The sequence below is a fragment of the Hyla sarda genome, chromosome 1, assembly GCF_029499605.1.
Source record: "Hyla sarda isolate aHylSar1 chromosome 1, aHylSar1.hap1, whole genome shotgun sequence".
NCBI lineage: Eukaryota > Metazoa > Chordata > Amphibia > Anura > Hylidae > Hyla > Hyla sarda.
Window position 1 is genome coordinate 39,793,178 of NC_079189.1, and position 21,650 is coordinate 39,814,827.

Here is a 21,650-nt window from a genome sequence, read left to right on the forward strand (position 1 = left end):
GCCCCCAGCTGTTGCAAAACTACTACTCCTTTGGCTGTCCGGGCATGCTGAGAGTTGTAGTATTGCAACAGCGGAAGGCACCCTGGTTGGGAAACACTGCTATAGGGTAGGGTCATACATACTGTATTTTGCTGCATATTTTATGCAGCAAAATATGGCATTTGTTACCCAACCCTTAAAGAGTACCTGTCATCAAATCATATTTTCTAGACTAACTGAGATTATATTCCCTAAATTCTCCTAAAGCTGTGTATCATACCTTTCCCCTTGCTCACATTGTGTGAGTTCTCTGCATGAGAAAGTGGGCGTTCCCCAGCAGACACAAGGTCACTGAAGCCTGCGAGAGCTGTGTTGGCCAGGCCCCACATGCACTTCCTGAGTTTGGTCTCCTGCCAGGCTGGAGACCAAATACTGTTTGACATGCGGCAGGAAACAGAACAGAGCCACCTAGTGGCGGTTGTTTCAATCACATCAAAAACATATAAAGGTTGAGAATTTTAACAGCAAGAGCATAGCAAAGTGTCTTATAATTACATAAGGATTAATATATTAAAAGTTTAGTTTGGTGACAGGTTCTCTTTAAAGTGAAAATATCATTTAACTTTTATATGAATAGTTAAAAAATATAAGGGATTTAAAATCAATTATTCAATGTACTCAATCGATGTATAAATCCACGTCTAAATGCCCCCCCCCTTCCCGTTTATGAAGTAGCGTTGCTATGTGATGTCTGTACACAGTTAAAAACATATCTCCTATGCACATCAGTCAACCAGACGATACATAGAAGAATGTATTAAGATTACTTATATTTTGTAAATATACAATAAACAACATTCCTCTGAATTGCAAGTTCTCAAATATTTTTTTCTAGAATATTAGATATTCATTTTAGCCTAAACTAAGAAATGAGGCCTCAGTGAGGATTGAACTCACGACCCCTGGTTTACGAGACCAGTGCTCTATCCACTGAGCTATGAGGCCAGTTGTTCATTAACAGTTGCCATGTTTTTTGTCGTATTATATTTTCTTTGGTGCTAAGCAAAATGAAATAGAGAAATGTCACGATCACACCCTATCGGTCCAGCTAAGACGCTAGAAAGAGTGTGATGGTGCAAGGGTTAAAGCCGCCAGACCTCTGGGTATCCACTACAAGTCCCAGCAAGTCACCAAATTAACCCTTAGATAAACATGTTTTACCAGAGCTGCCTTCGGAAATGTGAGCTCATATATTTAGAGATCAAAGACCAGAGCTGATTAATTAAACATTTAATCTGATAAAAGGTATCACAGTGCTGACTATATAAAAATACAGAAACAAATGACATACAGGTATAAAAATATATAAAAGAGTTTAGCAAGACAAGTTCAGAAAACAAAAGATGAAGTTCTTACAGCATGATGATATAGCAGTCCTTCAGTGAGTTCCAGCTGTTCTTAGGATGGTCTTGTCAGCTTGTTGCACAGCCTTGACAACAACTTTTAGTCTAGCATTGTTTAAATATCATACCTGCTTTCTTGGGAGGGAAACTCCATTCCCCCCTCCCCTCTGATCCCACCAGGGAGTCTTCTCTCTTCCTGACCCCTTATCTGTTTGATTATATGATGGGACCAGAGTGCATGACTTCAAAGGAGATACCAAGACAGCCAGACCCCCAATAAAATGCAATAAACAAAACACAGTCTGAATGACCTCTCACCCATGTCTTGGATAATCCATTACACACAGTTATAATTTATAATACACATATAGGATTTTAATAATCAGGCCTTGGGCCTGACAAGAAACATAAAGAAAAGCTAGAATGTCATATTTCATCTTCAGGATAGACTGGATAGGGGCCAAAATGTGACAATTTTAAACATACAAATTTTGGTGCATGTAGTTGAAAATGTTTGAAGTAGTAAAATAAAATAAAACCTACATAAATTGGGTATCCTTGTAACCATAGGGACCTACCGAAAAATGCACTGCGTAGAAATGGAAGCTCCCAAAATTACAAAATGGCGTTTTTTTAATTTTATTTCACCACACAAATACGTTTTTTTTTTTTTGTTTCACCGCAGATTGGCCCTTATTTACAAAGAGTGTTGTGTAGGTTTCTTTGTGGGTTTTAATTCCCTACAATTTATTTCCCACGGTATTTACTAAGGTTTCCCTACATTTTTCACTTTCCCTACACTTTGCTTTTTTTACACATGTTCTGATCTGTAGGGTTTTCCACATTTTCTGTGGAAACCTTTGTAAATATGTTGGCTTTTTCTGAAAATGCCGGGAACACGCCCCTTTTCGGTGACCAAGCCCCCTTTCACTGGAGGCCATGCCCCTTTTTCGTTAGTGAGGTTTTTTCAATTCTGGCACAAATTCTGGCGCAGACAGAATTTTTGGCGCAATGCCTACAAAACATGTCGGGTTTGCAATAGTAAATGTGGGCCATTATGTTATAAAATAAGTGGTCATTAAAAAGTATAATTGGTGATGCAAAAAACAAGCCCTGTAGGTCTGTAGGTGCAAAATGGAAACATTATGATTTTTAGAGGGGAGGAAGAAAAAACGAAAGTGCAAAAACAAAAATTGTCCAAGTCCTTAAGGCCAAAATGGGCTGAATCCTTAAGGGGTTAAGACACTAGATTGAATCTTTTTTCTGACACCCCATTTGTTTTTTTAAATATTACTAATGGAGAATGAAGAATTTTTGCACATTTTTGTGCAATCACTGTGAAATAATTGCTCAAAAAATTGTTAGTCTAAGCCAGTATTTCGCATCCAGTGTGCCCCCAGCTGTTGCAAAACTACTACTCCTTTGGCTGTCCGGGCATGCTGAGAGTTGTAGTATTGCAACAGCGGAAGGCGCCCTGGTTGGGAAACTCTGCTATAGGGTAGGGTCATACATACCGTATTTTGCTGCATATTTTATGCAGCAAAATATGACATTTGTTACCCAACCCTTAAAGAGTACCTGTCATCAAACCATATTTTCTAGACTAACTGAGATTATATTCCTTAACTTCTCTTAACACCCCTCCTGCCGTTAAAAAGCTGTGTTTCATACCTTTCCCCTTGCTCACATTGTGTGAGTGCTCTGCATGAGAAAGTGGGCGTTCCCCAGCAGACGCAAGGTCACTGAAACCTGCGAGAGCTGTGTTGGCCAGGCCCCACATGCACTTCCTGAGTTTGGTCTCCTGCCAGGCTGGAGACCAAATACTGTTTGACATGCGGCAGGAAACAGAACAGAGCCACCTAGTGGCGTTTTTTTCAATCACATTAAAAACATATAAAGGTTGAGAATTTTAACAGCAAGAAAATAGCAAAGTGTCTTATAATTACATAAGGATTAATATATTAAAAGTTTAGTTTGGTGACAGGTACTCTTAAAAGTGTAAATATCATTTAACTTTTATATGAATAGTTTCAAAATGAAAGGGATTTAAAATCAATTATTCAATGTACTCCATCGATGTAAAAATCCACGTGTTAATTCCCCCCCCCTTCCCGTTTATGAAGTAGCGTTGCTATGTGATGTCTGTAAACAGTTAAAAACATATCTCCTATGCACATCAGTCAACCAGACGATACATAGAAGAATTTATTAAGATCGCTTATATTTAGTAAATATACAATAAACAACATTCCTCTGAATTGCAAGTTCTGATATATTTTTTTCTAGAATATTAGATATTCATTTTAGCCTAAACTAAGATATGAGGCCTCAGTGAGGATTGAACTCACGACCCCTGGTTTACGAGACCAGTGCTCTATCCACTGAGCTATGAGACCAGTTGTTTTCTTAATGGTGGCCATGTTTTTTGTCGAATTCTATTTTCTTTGGTGCTAAGCAAAATGAAGTAGAGAAACATAAAGAAAAGTTAGAATGTCATATTTCGTCTTCAGGATAGACTGCAAGCTTAAAGCGTAACTCTGCTCCAACGGCAGAATATCTGTATAAACTGTATGTATTGTGAACTGGCACCAAGCAACTTATGGCTGCTGGAGTCTAGCTGGATAATGTCCTTAGGGAAGCTGCAGGAATGAGATTTCACCCCCTCTCTCTGCAAGGCCAGGTTCAAAAACGTTTTATATGTTGTACATCTTATGGCTTATAAAAAAAGAAAGAACACTAGGGGCCCCCCATGCCATCCGGAACATAATCCTGTCCTGATGCAATGTCATCTTTGTCCCAGCTGAAGCACAGGCAGGGACAAAGTCCAGAAAGTGAGGGCAGGAGTAGCACTCCTCTGTGCTCACTCCTGTCCTATCAGACTGCAGCATGAAAACAGAGAGAAGGGGGGTTTCATAGCAGCCTGCAGTGATTGGATGAAAAGACCCAGCACACCACAGCAGACTTAGGGAGGAAAATTCAAGTGAGCAACAGAAAGAAGGTATTTGTGAGGAAAATATAGGTGCTAGACACATAAAAATGATATGTACATGATCACATGATCAGGATTAGGTACTGAGTAACGTTTTTTGTGGAATATGGCAGAAACTCTTTAGGTCTTTAGGGTAGGGTCACACGTGCAGTATTTTGCGGCATATGTTCTGCACCAGATTATGCTACCTATTGACTTCAATGGGTAGGGAAAAAAATAATAGGCTTGTAGTGTGGGTAATTCTGATGAAAATGATTCTTACCATTCCCTGATCCATGCTTTCATTCTGCTGATATTCCTCTTTTTCTTAATATGCTAATGAGAAACTTGGTGCATAAGTGGTATTCCCATGCCCCCAAGCACAAAGACTCCCCAAGCACAAACAAAAGAGGGGTCTAGTTGAAGAGTGGAGCTCCGTTCTGCAGCAGAGAAGCCTCAATATAGGAGAGGAAGTGTTTCCTATGAAGAATAAAGACAGCTGTCACCGTACACAGGGGATTTGGGAATGCCCCCGTGCACCAAGCTCCTTATTAGCATATCACAATAAAGAAGTATATCGCTGTAATGAAGGCATGGATTGGGGAAGGAGAAGTATCATTTTCTTCAGTATCACCCACACTACAAGCCTGTACCTATAGATTAGTACAGGTGACACTGAGGACAGATTCCCTTTAAGCTTCCAGTCTATCCTGAAGATGAAATATGACAGCTTAGCTTTTCTTTATGTTTCTCGGTGCCTCATTCGACAAAAAACACAACCACGCCTATCAAGCAGCCGGCCTCATAGCTCAGTGGATTGAGCACTGGTCTCGTAAACCAGGGGTCGTGAGTTCAATCCTCACTGAGGCCTCATTTCTTAGTCTAGGATAATTAGAAAATCTAGAATGGGTGTACTGGTTCTCAAGGACTCGTGTAAGTGATCAACGTGATGATTTTAAAGTGTGTGTGGATAAAGCCCAAAAGTATACAGATAGTAGTGACTGTGGATATTTATAACAGTTTTATTTAACACTTTAAAATAATACAGAGCAATACTACCAGAGTGGATGTCGGCAATCCACCCCAGTGGTGCACAATTTGTTATGCAATCAGTTACATATACATTTATAAAAAATAAAAAAAATAGCATGAGATATGTTTTTCCCCCATGGTGTTGTCTTAGTGACTTAGCTCCCTCTCTCTTGGTTTTTGGCCTGCTTTTTCTATAGTCTTGCTTGTAGCTACTGGTGCCCTTGGGCACCTGATTGCTTTACCTTACTATCCCTCTCAGGGACTCCGCTGCATTCTTATTTACAAAGAGTGTTGTGTAGGTTTCTTTGTGGGTTTTAATTCCCTACAATTTATTTCCCACGGTATTTACTAAGGTTTCCCTACATTTTTCACTTTCCCTACACTTTGCTTTTTTTACACATGATCTGATCTGTAGGGTTTTCCACATTTTCACCTAGTGGCGTTTTTTTCAATCACATTAAAAACATATAAAGGTTGAGAATTTTAACAGCAAGAAAATAGCAAAGTGTCTTATAATTACATAAGGATTAATATATTAAAAGTTTAGTTTGGTGACAGGTACTCTTAAAAGTGTAAATATCATTTAACTTTTATATGAATAGTTTCAAAATGAAAGGGATTTAAAATCAATTATTCAATGTACTCCATCGATGTAAAAATCCACGTGTTAATTCCCCCCCCCTTCCCGTTTATGAAGTAGCGTTGCTATGTGATGTCTGTAAACAGTTAAAAACATATCTCCTATGCACATCAGTCAACCAGACGATACATAGAAGAATTTATTAAGATCGCTTATATTTAGTAAATATACAATAAACAACATTCCTCTGAATTGCAAGTTCTGATATATTTTTTTCTAGAATATTAGATATTCATTTTAGCCTAAACTAAGATATGAGGCCTCAGTGAGGATTGAACTCACGACCCCTGGTTTACGAGACCAGTGCTCTATCCACTGAGCTATGAGGCCAGTTGTTTTCTTAATGGTGGCCATGTTTTTTGTCGAATTCTATTTTCTTTGGTGCTAAGCAAAATGAAGTAGAGAAACATAAAGAAAAGTTAGAATGTCATATTTCGTCTTCAGGATAGACTGCAAGCTTAAAGCGTAACTCTGCTCCAACGGCAGAATATCTGTATAAACTGTATGTATTGTGAACTGGCACCAAGCAACTTATGGCTGCTGGAGTCTAGCTGGATAATGTCCTTAGGGAAGCTGCAGGAATGAGATTTCACCCCCTCTCTCTGCAAGGCCAGGTTCAAAAACGTTTTATATGTTGTACATCTTATGGCTTATAAAAAAAGAAAGAACACTAGGGGCCCCCCATGCCATCCGGAACATAATCCTGTCCTGATGCAATGTCATCTTTGTCCCAGCTGAAGCACAGGCAGGGACAAAGTCCAGAAAGTGAGGGCAGGAGTAGCACTCCTCTGTGCTCACTCCTGTCCTATCAGACTGCAGCATGAAAACAGAGAGAAGGGGGGTTTCATAGCAGCCTGCAGTGATTGGATGAAAAGACCCAGCACACCACAGCAGACTTAGGGAGGAAAATTCAAGTGAGCAACAGAAAGAAGGTATTTGTGAGGAAAATATAGGTGCTAGACACATAAAAATGATATGTACATGATCACATGATCAGGATTAGGTACTGAGTAACGTTTTTTGTGGAATATGGCAGAAACTCTTTAGGTCTTTAGGGTAGGGTCACACGTGCAGTATTTTGCGGCATATGTTCTGCACCAGATTATGCTACCTATTGACTTCAATGGGTAGGGAAAAAAATAATAGGCTTGTAGTGTGGGTAATTCTGATGAAAATGATTCTTACCATTCCCTGATCCATGCTTTCATTCTGCTGATATTCCTCTTTTTCTTAATATGCTAATGAGAAACTTGGTGCATAAGTGGTATTCCCATGCCCCCAAGCACAAAGACTCCCCAAGCACAAACAAAAGAGGGGTCTAGTTGAAGAGTGGAGCTCCGTTCTGCAGCAGAGAAGCCTCAATATAGGAGAGGAAGTGTTTCCTATGAAGAATAAAGACAGCTGTCACCGTACACAGGGGATTTGGGAATGCCCCCGTGCACCAAGCTCCTTATTAGCATATCACAATAAAGAAGTATATCGCTGTAATGAAGGCATGGATTGGGGAAGGAGAAGTATCATTTTCTTCAGTATCACCCACACTACAAGCCTGTACCTATAGATTAGTACAGGTGACACTGAGGACAGATTCCCTTTAAGCTTCCAGTCTATCCTGAAGATGAAATATGACAGCTTAGCTTTTCTTTATGTTTCTCGGTGCCTCATTCGACAAAAAACACAACCACGCCTATCAAGCAGCCGGCCTCATAGCTCAGTGGATAGAGCACTGGTCTCGTAAACCAGGGGTCGTGAGTTCAATCCTCACTGAGGCCTCATTTCTTAGTCTAGGATAATTAGAAAATCTAGAATGGGTGTACTGGTTCTCAAGGACTCGTGTAAGTGATCAACGTGATGATTTTAAAGTGTGTGTGGATAAAGCCCAAAAGTATACAGATAGTAGTGACTGTGGATATTTATAACAGTTTATTTAACACTTTAAAATAATACAGAGCAATACTACCAGAGTGGATGTCGGCAATCCACCCCAGTGGTGCACAATTTGTTATGCAATCAGTTACATATACATTTATAAAAAATAAAAAAAATAGCATGAGATATGTTTTTCCCCCATGGTGTTGTCTTAGTGACTTAGCTCCCTCTCTCTTGGTTTTTGGCCTGCTTTTTCTATAGTCTTGCTTGTAGCTACTGGTGCCCTTGGGCACCTGATTGCTTTACCTTACTATCCCTCTCAGGGACTCCGCTGCATTCTTATTTACAAAGAGTGTTGTGTAGGTTTCTTTGTGGGTTTTAATTCCCTACAATTTATTTCCCACGGTATTTACTAAGGTTTCCCTACATTTTTCACTTTCCCTACACTTTGCTTTTTTTACACATGATCTGATCTGTAGGGTTTTCCACATTTTCTGTGGAAACCTTTGTAAATATGTTGGGTTTTTCTGAAAATGCCGGGAATACGCCCCTTTTTGGTGACCACGCCCCCTTTCACTGGAGGCCATGCCCCTTTTTCGTTAGTGAGATTTTTGCAGTTCTGGCGCAAATTCTGGCGCAGACAAAATTTTTGGCGCCATGCCTACAAAACATTTCTGGTTTGCAATAGTAAATGTGGGCCATTATGTTATAAAATAAGGGGTCATTAAAAAGTATAATTGGTGATGCAAAAAACAAGCCCTGTAGGTCTGTAGGTGCAAAATCGAAACATTATGATTTTTAGAAGGGGAGGAAGAAAAAACGAAAGCGCAAAAACAAAAATTGTCCGAGTCCTTAAGGCCAAAATGGGCTGAGTCCTTAAGGGGTTAAGACACCAGATTGAATCTTTTTTCTGACACCCCATTTGTTTTTTTAAATATTACTAATGGAGAATGAAGAATTTTTGCACATTTTTGAGCAATCACTGTGAAATAATTGCTCAAAAAATTGTTAGTCTAAGCCAGTATTTCGCAACCAGTGTGCCCCCAGCTGTTGCAAAACTACTACTCCTTTGGCTGTCCGGGCATGCTGAGAATTGTAGTATTGCAACAGCGGAAGGCGCCCTGGTTGGGAAACACTACTATAGGGTAGGGTCATACATACCGTATTTTGCTGCATATTTTATGCAGCAAAATATGGCATTTGTTACCCAACCCTTAAAGAGTACCTGTCATCAAACCATATTTTCTAGACTAACTGAGATTATATTCCTTAACTTCTCTTAACACCCCTCCTGCCGTTAAAAAGCTGTGTATCATACCTTTCCCCTTGCTCACATTGTGTGAGTGCTCTGCATGAGAAAGTGGGCGTTCCCCAGCAGACGCAAGGTCACTGAAACCTGCGAGAGCTGTGTTGGCCAGGCCCCACATGCACTTCCTGAGTTTGGTCTCCTGCCAGGCTGGAGACCAAAATACTGTTTGACATGCGGCAGGAAACAGAACAGAGCCACCTAGTGGTGGTTTTTTTAATCACATTAAAAACATATAAAGGTTGAGAATTTTAACAGCAAGAAAATAGCAAAATGTCTTATAATTACATAAGGAATAATATATTAAAAGTTTAGTTTGGTGACAGGTACTCTTAAAAGTGTAAATATCATTTAACTTTTATATGAATAGTTTCAAAATATAAGGGATTTAAAATCAATTATTCAATGTACTCCATCGATGTAAAATTCCACGTGTTAATTCCCCCCCCCCCCTTCCCGTTTATGAAGCAGCGTTGCTAAGTGATGTCTGTACAGTTAAAAACATATCTCCTATGCACATCAGTCAACCAGACGATACATAGAAGAATTTATTAAGATCGCTTATATTTTGTAAATATACAATAAACAACATTCCTCTGAATTGCCAGTTCTGAAATATTTTTTTCTAGAATATTAGATATTCATTTTAGCCTAAACTAAGAAATGAGGCCTCAGTGAGGATTGAACTCACGACCCCTGGTTTACGAGACCAGTGCTCTATCCACTGAGCTATGAGGCCAGTTGTTTTCTTAATGGTGGCCATGTTTTTTGTCGAATAATATTTTTTTTGGTTCTAAGCAAAATGAAATAGAGAAAGATAAAGAAAAGTTAGAATGTCACATTTCATCTTCAGGATAGACTGCAAGCTTAAAGCGTAACTCTGCTCCAACGGCAGAATATCTCTATAAACTGTATGTAGTGTGAACTGGCACCAAGCAACTTATGGCTGCTGGAGTCTAGCTGGATAATATCATTAGGGAAACTGCAGGAATGAGATTTCACCCCCTCTCTCTGCAAGGCCAGATGATTCATGGGAAAGGAATCGATATGGATTAAAACCCATGCTTGCGACATAGGCTAAAACAGTTAAGCACAAGGCATTCACAGAAACCTCTATAATATTCTGTAATAATACCCTATGCTGCACTATATCAGAAAAAATGCCAGGAGTGCGTCCATAAATGCTCACTGTTAGGTTCAAAAATGTTTTATATGTTGTACATCTTATGGCTTATAAAAATAAAAAAAAGAACACTTGGGGCCCCCCATGCCATCCAGAACATAATCCTGTCCTGATGCAATGTCATCTTTGTCCCAGCTGAAGCACAGGCAGGGACAAAGTCCAGGAAGTGAGGGCAGAACTAGCACTCCTCTGTGCTCACTCCTGTCCTATCAGACTGCAGCATGAAAACAGAGAGAAGGGGGGTTTCATAGCAGCCTGCAGTGATTGGATGAAAAGACCCAGCACACCACAGCAGACTTAGGGAGGAAAATTCAAGTGAGCAACAGAAAGAAGGTATTTGTGAGGAAAATATAGGTGCTAGACACATAAAAATGTACATGATCACATGATCAGGAATAGGTACTGAGTTTTTTTGTGGAATATGGCAGAAACTCTTTAGGGTAGGGTAACACGTGCAGTATTTTGCGGCATATGTTCTGCAGCAGATTATGCTACCTATTGACTTCAATGGGTAGGGGAAAAAATAACAGGCTTGTAGTGTGGGTAATTCTGATGAAAATGATACTTACCATTCCCTGATCCATGCTTTCATTCTGCTGATATTCCTCTTTTTCTTAATATGCTAATGAGAAACTTGGTGATAAGTGGTATTCCCATGCCCCCAAGCACAAAGACTCCCATCTTCAATCCTCCCATAAAGCGCTTCCTCCCCCTTGTGCTGAGGATCCTATGATGCAGAATGGAGCTCCACTCTGCAGCATAACGCTTCTCTTCTGCATGCACAGCCAGCATGGAGTGAAATCTCTGCTTGCAAGAGATTTTATAGAGGAAGAAAAGTGTCATACTGCAGAATGGAGCTCCATTCTGCAGCACTGGGGAAGAGGGATATAGCTGCAGAGTGGAGCTCCATTTCGCAGCATAGGAGGAGAAGGGTCTAGATGCCGAGTAGAGATCGATTTTGCAGATTAAGAGCCTCAATAGAGGAGGAGGAAGCGTTTCCTATGAAGATTAAAGCTGGCCGTCACCATGCACTGGGAGCTTGGAAATGCCCCTCTGTGCACAAGCTCCTCATTAGCATATGCAGAAAAAGAAGACTATCACCAGAACAAAAGCATGGATCGGGAAATGGTAAGTATATATTTTTTTCATAGATCGGGAAATGGTAAGTATAATTTTTTTCATGGATTGGGAAATGGTAAGTATAATTTTTTTCATGAATTGGGGAATGGTAAGTATCATTTTTTTCATGGATTAGGAAATGGTTAGTATAATTTTTTTCAGTATCAGCTGCACCACAAGCCTGGACTGATAGGTATGTGCAGGTGACACTGAGGACAGATTCCCTTTAAGCTTGCAGTCTATCCTGAAGATGTCATACGACAGCCTAGCTTTTCTATATAATACTAGATTTCTTTCTGCTGAGCGTTACAGAAAATAACAATCAGCAAAAAACATGGATGTACTTACTAAACATCTGGCCTCATAGCTCAGTGGATAGAGCACTGGTCTCGTAAACCAGGGGTCGTGAGTTCAATCCTCACTGAGGCCTCATTTCTTAGTCTAGGATGATTAGAAAATCTAGAATGGGTGTACTGGTTCTCAAGGACTCGTGTAAGCGATCAACGTGAAGATTTTAAAGTGTGTGTGGATAAAGCCCAAAAGTATACAGATAGTAGTGACTGTGGATATTTATATCAGTTTTATTTAACACTTTAAAATAGTACAGAGCAATACTACCAGAGTGGATGTCGGCGTAGTACATTTTTCGGTAAAAGTGACACCTTATCTTTATTCTCTAGGTCCATACGGTTAAAATGATACCCTACTTATATAGGTTTGATTTTGTATCACTTCAGAAAAAATCATAACTACATGCAGGAAATTTATACGTTTAAAATTGTCATCTTCTGACTCCTATAACTTTTTTATTTTTCCGTGTTCAGGGCGCTATGAGGGTTCATTTTTTGCGCCGTGATCTGAAGTTTTTGTCGGTACCATTTTTGCATTGATCTGACTTTTTGATCGCCTTTTATTCATCTTTTCATGATATAAAAAGTGACCAAAAATACGCTATTTTGGACTTTGGAATTTTTTTGCATGTACGCCATTGACCGTGCGGTTTAATTAGTGGTATTTTTTTAATTCGGACATTTCCGCACGCAGCGATACCACATATGTTTATTTTTGTTTTTATTTACACTGTTTTTTTTTTTATTATTGGAAATGCCGAGTGATTAAAATTTTTATTAGGGGAAGGGATAATTCAAAGGGTTAATAATTTTTTTAAACTTTTTTTTGCAATATTATAGCTCCCATAGGGGGCTATAACATTGCATTTACTGATCTTTAACACTGTTCAATGCATCTCCATAGAGATGCAATGATCAGTGTTTTCGGCGATTGATTGCTCAAGCCTGAATCTCAGGCTTGAATCATTCAATCAGCGATCGGACTGCAGGAAGGAAGGTAAGAGACCTTCCTCCTGTAGTACAGCTGTTCGGGATGCCGCGATTTCACCGTGGCGATCCCGAACAGCTCCCTGAGCTAGCCGGGCACTTTTACTTTCACTTTTAGCTGCGTGGCTCAGCTTTGAGCGCGCGGCTAAAGGGTTAATATCGCGCGGCACCGCGATCAGTGCCGCGCGCTATTAGAGGCGGGTCCCGGCTTCACTATGACGCCGGGCCCGCCGTGATATGATGCAGGGTCACCGTGGGACCCCGCGTTATATCACGGGAGCGGGACCAAGGACGTACTCATACGTCCTTGGTCCTTAAGGGGTTAAAAGCCACCGTGGTAAGTGGCAACTGGTAAATAAAATAAAATAATTTCTAGCTGTCGTTTTCCTAAAAGTTTTGCACACTAACTTGGACTCTTTAACCTTAACCGTCAGATCCAAGAATTCTACGTGGGTTTTACTGATCTGTGGGTTGAAGGCAAGATTAAAAGAATTTTTGTTTAAAGTGGTTAAAAATGTCATCTATGTATCTTTGCCAGAAGACCAGGCTCGCACCAAGCAGTGGGTTGATGGCAATATGCTCCCAAAAGCCCATAAATAAGTTGGCATAGCTTGGCGCGAACCTGGTCTCCATCGGGCCCCACTGAAGAATATGCAATGAAAATGCAAACAATGTGCAATAAAGCTTTTATGAATCATATTTTAAACAGATCAGAGAGGGATTTCATACTCGGTACAGAACAAAGACTCCCACTATTATACGTTCTACCAAAGGTACACAAAAACGCCACACAACCTCTAGGAAGACCCATAGTTTCAGAGATACAATCCCTAACCACAAAACTCTCGGAATATGTGGATCCTTACCTCCAACCATTAGTCAAACAGATCCCTTCGTACTTGAAAGATATGACAGACATCATTAGAACCGTAGAGAACTTAAAATGGGAAGAAGACAGGATTTTATGTACCTTAGACGTGAGTTCCTTGTACACCTGCATTAATCACAAACAAGGAATTCAAGCCTCCTTCCATTTTTTAACCAACCATAGCGACATCCCACCCCTTCAAATCATATTTTTAACAGAGAGTATGGATTTTATCTTACAACATTACTACTTCTTTTCTAACCAACAGTTTTATTGCCAAAGAATTGGCACCGCCGCGGGGACCAGGTTTGCGCCAAGCTATGCCAACTTATTTATGGGCTTTTGGGAGCATATTACCATAAACCCACTGCTTGGTGCGAGCCTGGTCCTCTGGCGAAGATAAATTGATGACATTTTTATGGTATGGAGAGGGACTGAAGAATCGTTGAACGTATTTTTAACCACCTTAAACAAAAATTCTTTAAATCTTGCCTTCACCCCACAGATCAGTAAAACCCATGTAGAATTCTTGGATCTGATGATTAAGGTGAAAGAGTCCAAGTTAGTGTGCAAAACTTTTAGGAAACCGACGGCTAGAAATTCGGTCATTTTATTTTCCAGTTGCCACTTTTTTAAAGGTGGCTTTTAACCCCTTAAGGGCTGAGGGGTTTTCGGTTTTTGCACTTTCGTTTTTTCCTCCTCACCTTTAAAAATCATAACCCTTTCAATTTTGCACCTAAAAATCCATATAATGGCTTCTTCTTTGCGACACCAATTCTACTTTGCAGTGACATCAGTCATTTTAGCCAAAAATCTACAGCGAAACGGAAAAAAAAATCATTGTTCAACGAAATTGAAGAAAAATCGCCATTTTGTAACTTTTGAGGGCTTCCGTTTCTATGCAGTACATTTTTCAGTGAAAATAACACCTGATCTTTATTCTGTAGGTCCTTACGATTAAAATGATACCCTACGTATATCGGTTTGATTTTGTCGTACTTCTGGAAAAAATCATAACTACATCCACGGAAATTTATATGTTTAAAATTGTCATTTTCTGACCCCTATAACTTTTTTATTTTTCCGTGTATGGGGCGGTATGAGGGCTAATTTTTTGCACCGTGATCTGACGTTTTTAGCAGTACAATTTTTGTATTGATCGGATTTTTTGATCGCTTTTTATTCATTTTTTCATTATATAAAAAGCGACCAAAAATACGTTATTTTGGACTTTGGAATTTTTTTGCGCGTAGGCCATTGACCGTGCGGTTTAATTAATGATATATTTTTATAGTTTGGACATTTACGCACGCGGCGATACCACATATGTTTATTTTTATTTACACTGTTTTTTTTATGGGAAAAGGGGGGTGATTTGAACTTTTATTAGGGAAGGGGTTAAATGACCTTTGTTAATTTCTTTTTCACATTTTCTTGCAGTGTTATAGCTCCCATAGGGACCTATAACACTGCACACACTGATCTTCTATGCTGATCCCTGCATAGCCATGGCTCTGCACGGATCAGCGAGATAGGGGCTCGATTGCTCAAGCGTGTAGTTCAGGCTTGGAGCAATCAAACCCCGATCGGACGCCGTGGACACAGGTAAGGAGACCTCCGCCTGCGTCCCAGCTGATTGGAACATCGCGATTTTATCGCAATGTCCCGATCAGCCCGACTGAGCTGCCGGGAAGAATTTACTTTCGTTTTCAGATGCGGCAGTCAACTTTGATCGCCGCGTCTGAAGGGTTAACAGCGCGCGGCACAACGATCGGTGCCACACGCTGTTAGCCCAGGGTCCCGGCTATGATTGGCAGCCGGGACCAACCCGGTGTGATGCGGGGTCATGGCGTGACCCCGTTTTTAACACCGGGAGCGGGCTCAGGACGTACAGGTATGTCTTAAGTCCTTGAGGGGTTAAAATGTCCCTCAGAGTCAATACAGACGATTAAAAAGGAATTGCACGGATCAAGCAGATTTTGAAAAAGAGGCCTATACACTAACAGAAGACTTCAAAGAGGAAAATTACCCAGAAAAACTGCTAGTAGAATCATTAGATAAAATTAGGAAACAAAAAAGAGAAGACTACCTCTAAGAAAAAACTATGACAAACGACAAAAAAGAACAACAAAATGAAATTGATTTTACCTTTTAACGACCAATATAAAAAAGTAGAACATATTATAAATAAGTATTGGCCCTTACTTCAACAGGACATGACATTAGCTCCTCTTTTAACAAATAAAGCCAAAATCATATACACCAAAGCACCAAATTTTGAATTGAAATTGGCACCAAACAGCCAATTCTGGAAGAGAAAAAAGAAAAAGAAACATGGCTAGCCATGAAAGGATTTTTTAAATGTGGGAAATGCAGCAATTGCAGAATGCCCAAATTCACAAAGAAGAAGGAGACCATCACGTCGAAGAGCAACAACTACCAATAAAATATTACAGAATTTCTGACATGCACAAGCACTTCCGTACTATGTATTATAACTTGTCCATGCCAAAAACAATACATTGGCATTACAAAAAGAAGCCTGAAGATCAGAATAAGCGAGCACATACATAACATTAAAATAGGATTCGAAAAACATACACTATCAATGCACTTTATAGAAGCACACAATTGTGACCCATCTGGTATAGTTTTTTTCAGCCATAAAATCCATAAAAAAAGACTGGAGAGGGGGAAACCATATCCCAAAGATGTCAAGAGAGGAAAGTAAAATGATCTACGAATTCAACACTTTGTCACCTTATGGACTAAATGCAGAGCTAGAATTATTTGGATTTTTAACATAATATACTGTTACGTCTAGCGCTCCGGGTCCCCGCTCCTCCCCGGAGCGCTCACGGCGTCTCTCTCCCTGCAGCGCCCCGGTCAGTCCCGCTGACCGGGAGCGCTGCACTGTCATGGCCGTCGGGGATGCGATTCGCACAGCGGGACGCGCCCGCTCGCGAATCGCATCCCAGGTCACTTACCCGTCCCCTGCTGTCATGTGCTGGCGCGCGCGGCTCCGCTCTCTAGGGCGCGCGCGCGCCAGCTCTCTGAGACTTAAAGGGCCAGTGCACCAATGATTGGTGCCTGGCCCAATTAGCTTAATTAGCTTCCACCTGCTCCCTGGCTATATCTGCTCACTGCCCCTGCACTCCCTTGCCGGATCTTGTTGCCTTGTGCCAGTGAAAGCGTTTAGTGTGTCCAAAGCCTGTGTTACCTGAACTTCTGCTATCCATCCTGACTACGAACCTTGCCGCCTGCCCCCGACCTTCTGCTACGTCTGACCTTGCCTCTGCCTAGTCCTTCTGTCCCACGCCTTCTCAGCAGTCAGCGAGGTTGAGCCGTTGCTAGTGGATACGACCTGGTTGCTACTGCCGCAGCAAGACCATCCCGCTTTGCGGCGGGCTCTGGTGAACACCAGTAGCCTCTTAGAACCGGTCCACTAGCACGGTCCACGCCAATCCCTCGCTGACACAGCGGATCCACAACCCGTAAGCCGAATCGTGACAGTAGATCCGGCCATGGATCCCGCTGAGGTGCCGCTGCCAAGTCTCGCTGACCTTACCACGGTGGTCGCTCAGCAATCGCAGCAAATTGCCCAACAAGGACAGCAGCTGTCGCAGTTGACCGCCACGTTACAGCAACTTCTGCCTCTGCTACAGCAGCAACCATCTCCTCCGCCAGCTCCTGCACCTCCTCCGCAGCGAGTGGCCGCTCCTAGCCTCCGCTTGTCCCTGCCGGACAAATTTGATGGGGACTCTAAACTCTGCCGTGGATTTTTGTCTCAGTGTTCCCTGCATATGGAGATGTTGTCGGACTTGTTTCCTACAGAACGGTCTAAGGTGGCGTTCGTAGTAAGCCTTCTTTCAGGAAAGGCCTTGTCTTGGGCCACACCGCTCTGGGACCGCAATGATCCTGCCACAGCCACAGTCCAGGCCTTCTTCGCTGAACTCCGGAGTGTCTTCGAGGAGCCAGCCCGAGCTTCTTCTGCCGAGACTGCCCTGTTGAACCTGGTCCAGGGTAATTCTTCAGTGGGCGAGTACGCCATCCAATTTCGTACTCTTGCTTCTGAGTTATCATGGAATAACGAGGCTCTCTGCGCGACCTTTAAAAAAGGCCTATCCAGTCGCATCAAGGATGTGCTGGCCGCACAAGAGATTCCTGCCAACCTGCAAGAACTCATCCATTTGGCTACCCGCATTGACATGCGTTTTTCTGAGCGACACCAAGAGCTCCGCCAGGAAAAAGATTTAGATCTCTGGGCACCTCTCCCACAGTATCCGTTTCAATCTACGCCTGGGCCTCCCGCCGAGGAGGCCATGCAAGTGGATCGGTCTCGCCTGACCCAGGAAGAGAGGAATCGCCGTAGGGAAGAAAATCTCTGTCTTTACTGTGCCAGTACCGAGCATTTCTTGGTGGATTGCCCTATCCGTCCTCCACGTCTGGGAAACGCACGCACGCACCCAGCTCACGTGGGTGTGGCATCTCTTGGTTCTAAGTCTGCTTCTCCACGTCTCACGGTGCCCGTGCGGATTTCTCCTTCAGCCAACTCCTCCCTCTCAGCCGTGGCCTGCTTGGACTCTGGTGCCTCTGGGAATTTTATTTTGAAGTCGTTTGTGAACAAATTCCGCATCCCGGTGACCCGTCTCGTCAAGCCGCTCTACATTTCCGCGGTCAATGGAGTCAGACTGAATTGCACCGTACGTTACCGCACAGAACCCCTCCTGATGTGTATTGGTCCCCACCACGAAAGGATTGAGCTCTTCGTTCTCCCCAACTGTACCTCTGAGGTCCTCCTCGGTCTGCCATGGCTCCGGCTTCATTCTCCCACCCTTGATTGGACCACCGGGGAGATCAAGAACTGGGACTCTGCTTGCCATCGGAAGTGCCTCTCCCCCCCTCCCAGTCCCGTCAGGCAAGCCTCTGTGCCTCCTCATGGCTCCCGTCCTGGTGACACATTGCCCCGTGCCAGGCTTTGCCCTCTGCCCTCCCTCCCCATTCCTACTCCTGCTGTACTGCCTGCCGTTGAGGAAACCCTCCATTCTTTCCCGGTGTCCTCATCCCAGGGGAGGCAGTTACCGGACAAAAAAAAGGGGAGACCTAAGGGGGGGGGTACTGTTACGCCTAGCGCTCCGGGTCCCCGCTCCTCCCCGGAGCGCTCACGGCGTCTCTCTCCCTGCAGCGCCCCGGTCAGTCCCGCTGACCGGGAGCGCTGCACTGTCATGGCCGTCGGGGATGCGATTCGCACAGCGGGACGCGCCCGCTCGCGAATCGTATCCCAGGTCACTTACCCGTCCCGGTCCCCTGCTGTCATGTGCTGGCGCGCGCGGCTCCGCTCTCTAGGGCGCACGCGCGCCAGCTCTCTGAGACTTAAAGGGCCAGTGCACCAATGATTGGTGCCTGGTCCAATTAGCTTAATTAGCTTCCACCTGCTCCCTGGCTATATCTGCTCACTGCCCCTGCACTCCCTTGCCGGATCTTGTTGCCTTGTGCCAGTGAAAGCGTTTAGTGTGTCCAAAGCCTGTGTTACCTGAACTTCTGCTATCCATCCTGACTACGAACCTTGCCGCCTGCCCCCGACCTTCTGCTACGTCTGACCTTGCCTCTGCCTAGTCCTTCTGTCCCACGCCTTCTCAGCAGTCAGCGAGGTTGAGCCGTTGCTAGTGGATACGACCTGGTTGCTACTGCCGCAGCAAGACCATCCCGCTTTGCGGCGGGCTCTGGTGAACACCAGTAGCCTCTTAGAACCGGTCCACTAGCACGGTCCACGCCAATCCCTCGCTGACACAGCGGATCCACAACCCGTAAGCCGAATCGTGACATATACTAAGCAGTATGCCCCCTTCTCCCACATGCCCACCTCTCAATTCACAATCTTATCCAATTTTAGACATATTTTTATATATTCGTCAAACATACATATTATTATTTTTATTATATTTTTACCAAATTTACCATAAATTATATAAACCATTCAAACCATTTTATCCTAACATATGTCCATGGTTTTATTTCTAGATCCATGCATTTTATGTCCTCTTAAAATCCTTTTACATTATTTTTTATTCACCTTTTTATTTTATTCATGCAACATGCGCATATCCAATTTCACACTATGAGAAAATATGTTCCCCACCACAATATTATAAGGGATTTAAATAAATTATTCAGTGTACTCCATTACTGTAACCTCTTCTATGCAAAAAGCTATGTTAAAATGCCTCTACCCTATCCACAGCGATCAGCCATCCGCTACAGGGATACATGGAAGAGCTAACGTTTTGTAAATATACATAAACACCATCCTTTTGAAGTTGTTTATTAACCCTTATATTGTCCCAGGGTGTTAGATATTAAACTAGTCCTAGACTAAGAAATGAGGCCCCAGTGAGGATTGAACTCTCGACCCTTGGTTTACGAGACCAGTGCTCTACCGCTGAGCTATGAGGCCGGCTGTCTACCGGATGTGGCTGTGTTTTTTGTCGAATGAGATTTTCTGTGGCGCTCAGCAGAAAGAAATCGAGAAAAATAAAGAAATGCTAAGCTTTCATATGTCATCTTCAGGATAAACTGCAATCTTAAAGCGTAACTCCGATCACACTCTGGCGGCAGGATACCATTACTGTATGGAGGGCATCAGGGTGACACTCCTTTTGTGTGGGGGCACTAATTCTGTGAGAAAGGCACTATGGGGCAATAATACTATGAAGGGGCAGTAAGGAGCACTATTACTAAAGGGAGGGCATTAAGGGGCTGTACTGTGTAGACACAAAGGAGGGCACTGATACTGTGTGGGGCACAAAGGAGGCCATGAATATTCTGTAGGGCATTGCTATTATCTGGGACACTGTATTTTTTTTTTTAGACTTTATTTATGAGGGCCCCAGGGGCAGTAGCAGGCACAGTGAGGCAAGGTTTCTACTTGGATTTTTTTTGTTTGTTTTGCCCCAAAAAATGCTAAAACGGCCCCATGGTGTATTTTTTCAGTGAAAAAAATACTGAGGCCAGATGTTAGCTGTAAATCAATGAGAAATCACAAAATTCCTTTTCCACTTTGCGTTTTTCAGTTTGGCATATTCTTAATCCTTTTGGCGTTTTTTTTCACTTCTTTTTGGTGTTTTCCTTCTCCTTGCCAGTTTTTCAAAATTGCAGCATGTTGAGCCTATGGTGTTTTTTTCCCTGAAGTCGTGGTGTTTTTATCCCGTAGAAGTCTATGGGAGTAAAAAAAAACGCCAAGAAAAACGCCAAATGTGTTTTAACTTTGCGTTTTTGCAGGCGGTTTTTATTCTTTTTAGGACTTTAGCGATCCAAAAAAAGATGTAGAGACCTTTTTAACTAAAATTTTATAGGGTACTATTAAAAAAATAAAATAAAAGATACAGTAGGGATTGAAAACATTGTATTTAATGAGATAAGAAAATATGCCGATTTTTTTCCTGTAAAAACACTTTTTCTACAGCTAAAAAAGCCAATTTTACTGTGTGTAAACATATCCTTAGCCTAAACATCCTTAGCTTTCGGCTGTCTGGGCATGCGTGGGATTTTAAGTTTTGCAACAGCAGGAGGACCCTGGATGGGAAACACAGCTTGAAAGTGTAAACATCATTTAACATTTTTATTGAACATCAACAAAATATAAGGGATTTAAATAAATTATTCAGTGTACTCCATTACTGTAACCTCTTCTATGCAAAAATCTATGTTAAAATGCCACTACCCTATCCACAGCGATCAGCCATCCGCTACAGGGATACATGGAAGAACTAACGTTTTGTAAATATACAATAAACACCGTCCTTTTGAAGTTGTTTATTAACCTTTATATTGTTCTATGGTGTTAGATATTAAATTAGCCCTAGACTAAGAAATGAGGCCCCAGTGAGGATTGAACTCACGACCCCTGGTTTACGAGACCAGTGCTCTATCCACTGAGCTATGAGGCC

At 42.2% G+C, this 21,650-nt stretch overlaps 9 non-coding genes across 9 annotated transcripts; 3 read left to right on the forward strand and 6 right to left on the reverse strand.

The window, feature by feature from the left end:
• Positions 1-911: 911 nt before the first annotated feature.
• On the reverse strand, positions 912-984 carry TRNAT-CGU (transfer RNA threonine (anticodon CGU)). The gene has a single exon. It is a non-coding gene; the product is annotated as a tRNA-Thr (tRNA).
• A 2,721-nt stretch (positions 985-3,705) lies between these two features.
• On the reverse strand, positions 3,706-3,778 carry TRNAT-CGU (transfer RNA threonine (anticodon CGU)). The gene has a single exon. It is a non-coding gene; the product is annotated as a tRNA-Thr (tRNA).
• Positions 3,779-5,148: 1,370 nt separating this feature from the next.
• On the forward strand, positions 5,149-5,221 carry TRNAT-CGU (transfer RNA threonine (anticodon CGU)). The gene has a single exon. It is a non-coding gene; the product is annotated as a tRNA-Thr (tRNA).
• Positions 5,222-6,279: 1,058 nt separating this feature from the next.
• TRNAT-CGU (transfer RNA threonine (anticodon CGU)) lies at positions 6,280-6,352 on the reverse strand. Its single transcript has one exon. It is a non-coding gene; the product is annotated as a tRNA-Thr (tRNA).
• A 1,370-nt stretch (positions 6,353-7,722) lies between these two features.
• Positions 7,723-7,795, forward strand: TRNAT-CGU (transfer RNA threonine (anticodon CGU)). Its single transcript has one exon. It is a non-coding gene; the product is annotated as a tRNA-Thr (tRNA).
• A 2,068-nt stretch (positions 7,796-9,863) lies between these two features.
• On the reverse strand, positions 9,864-9,936 carry TRNAT-CGU (transfer RNA threonine (anticodon CGU)). The gene has a single exon. It is a non-coding gene; the product is annotated as a tRNA-Thr (tRNA).
• A 1,920-nt stretch (positions 9,937-11,856) lies between these two features.
• TRNAT-CGU (transfer RNA threonine (anticodon CGU)) lies at positions 11,857-11,929 on the forward strand. Its single transcript has one exon. It is a non-coding gene; the product is annotated as a tRNA-Thr (tRNA).
• An 8,157-nt stretch (positions 11,930-20,086) lies between these two features.
• TRNAT-CGU (transfer RNA threonine (anticodon CGU)) lies at positions 20,087-20,158 on the reverse strand. Its single transcript has one exon. It is a non-coding gene; the product is annotated as a tRNA-Thr (tRNA).
• Positions 20,159-21,577: 1,419 nt separating this feature from the next.
• On the reverse strand, positions 21,578-21,650 carry TRNAT-CGU (transfer RNA threonine (anticodon CGU)). The gene has a single exon. It is a non-coding gene; the product is annotated as a tRNA-Thr (tRNA).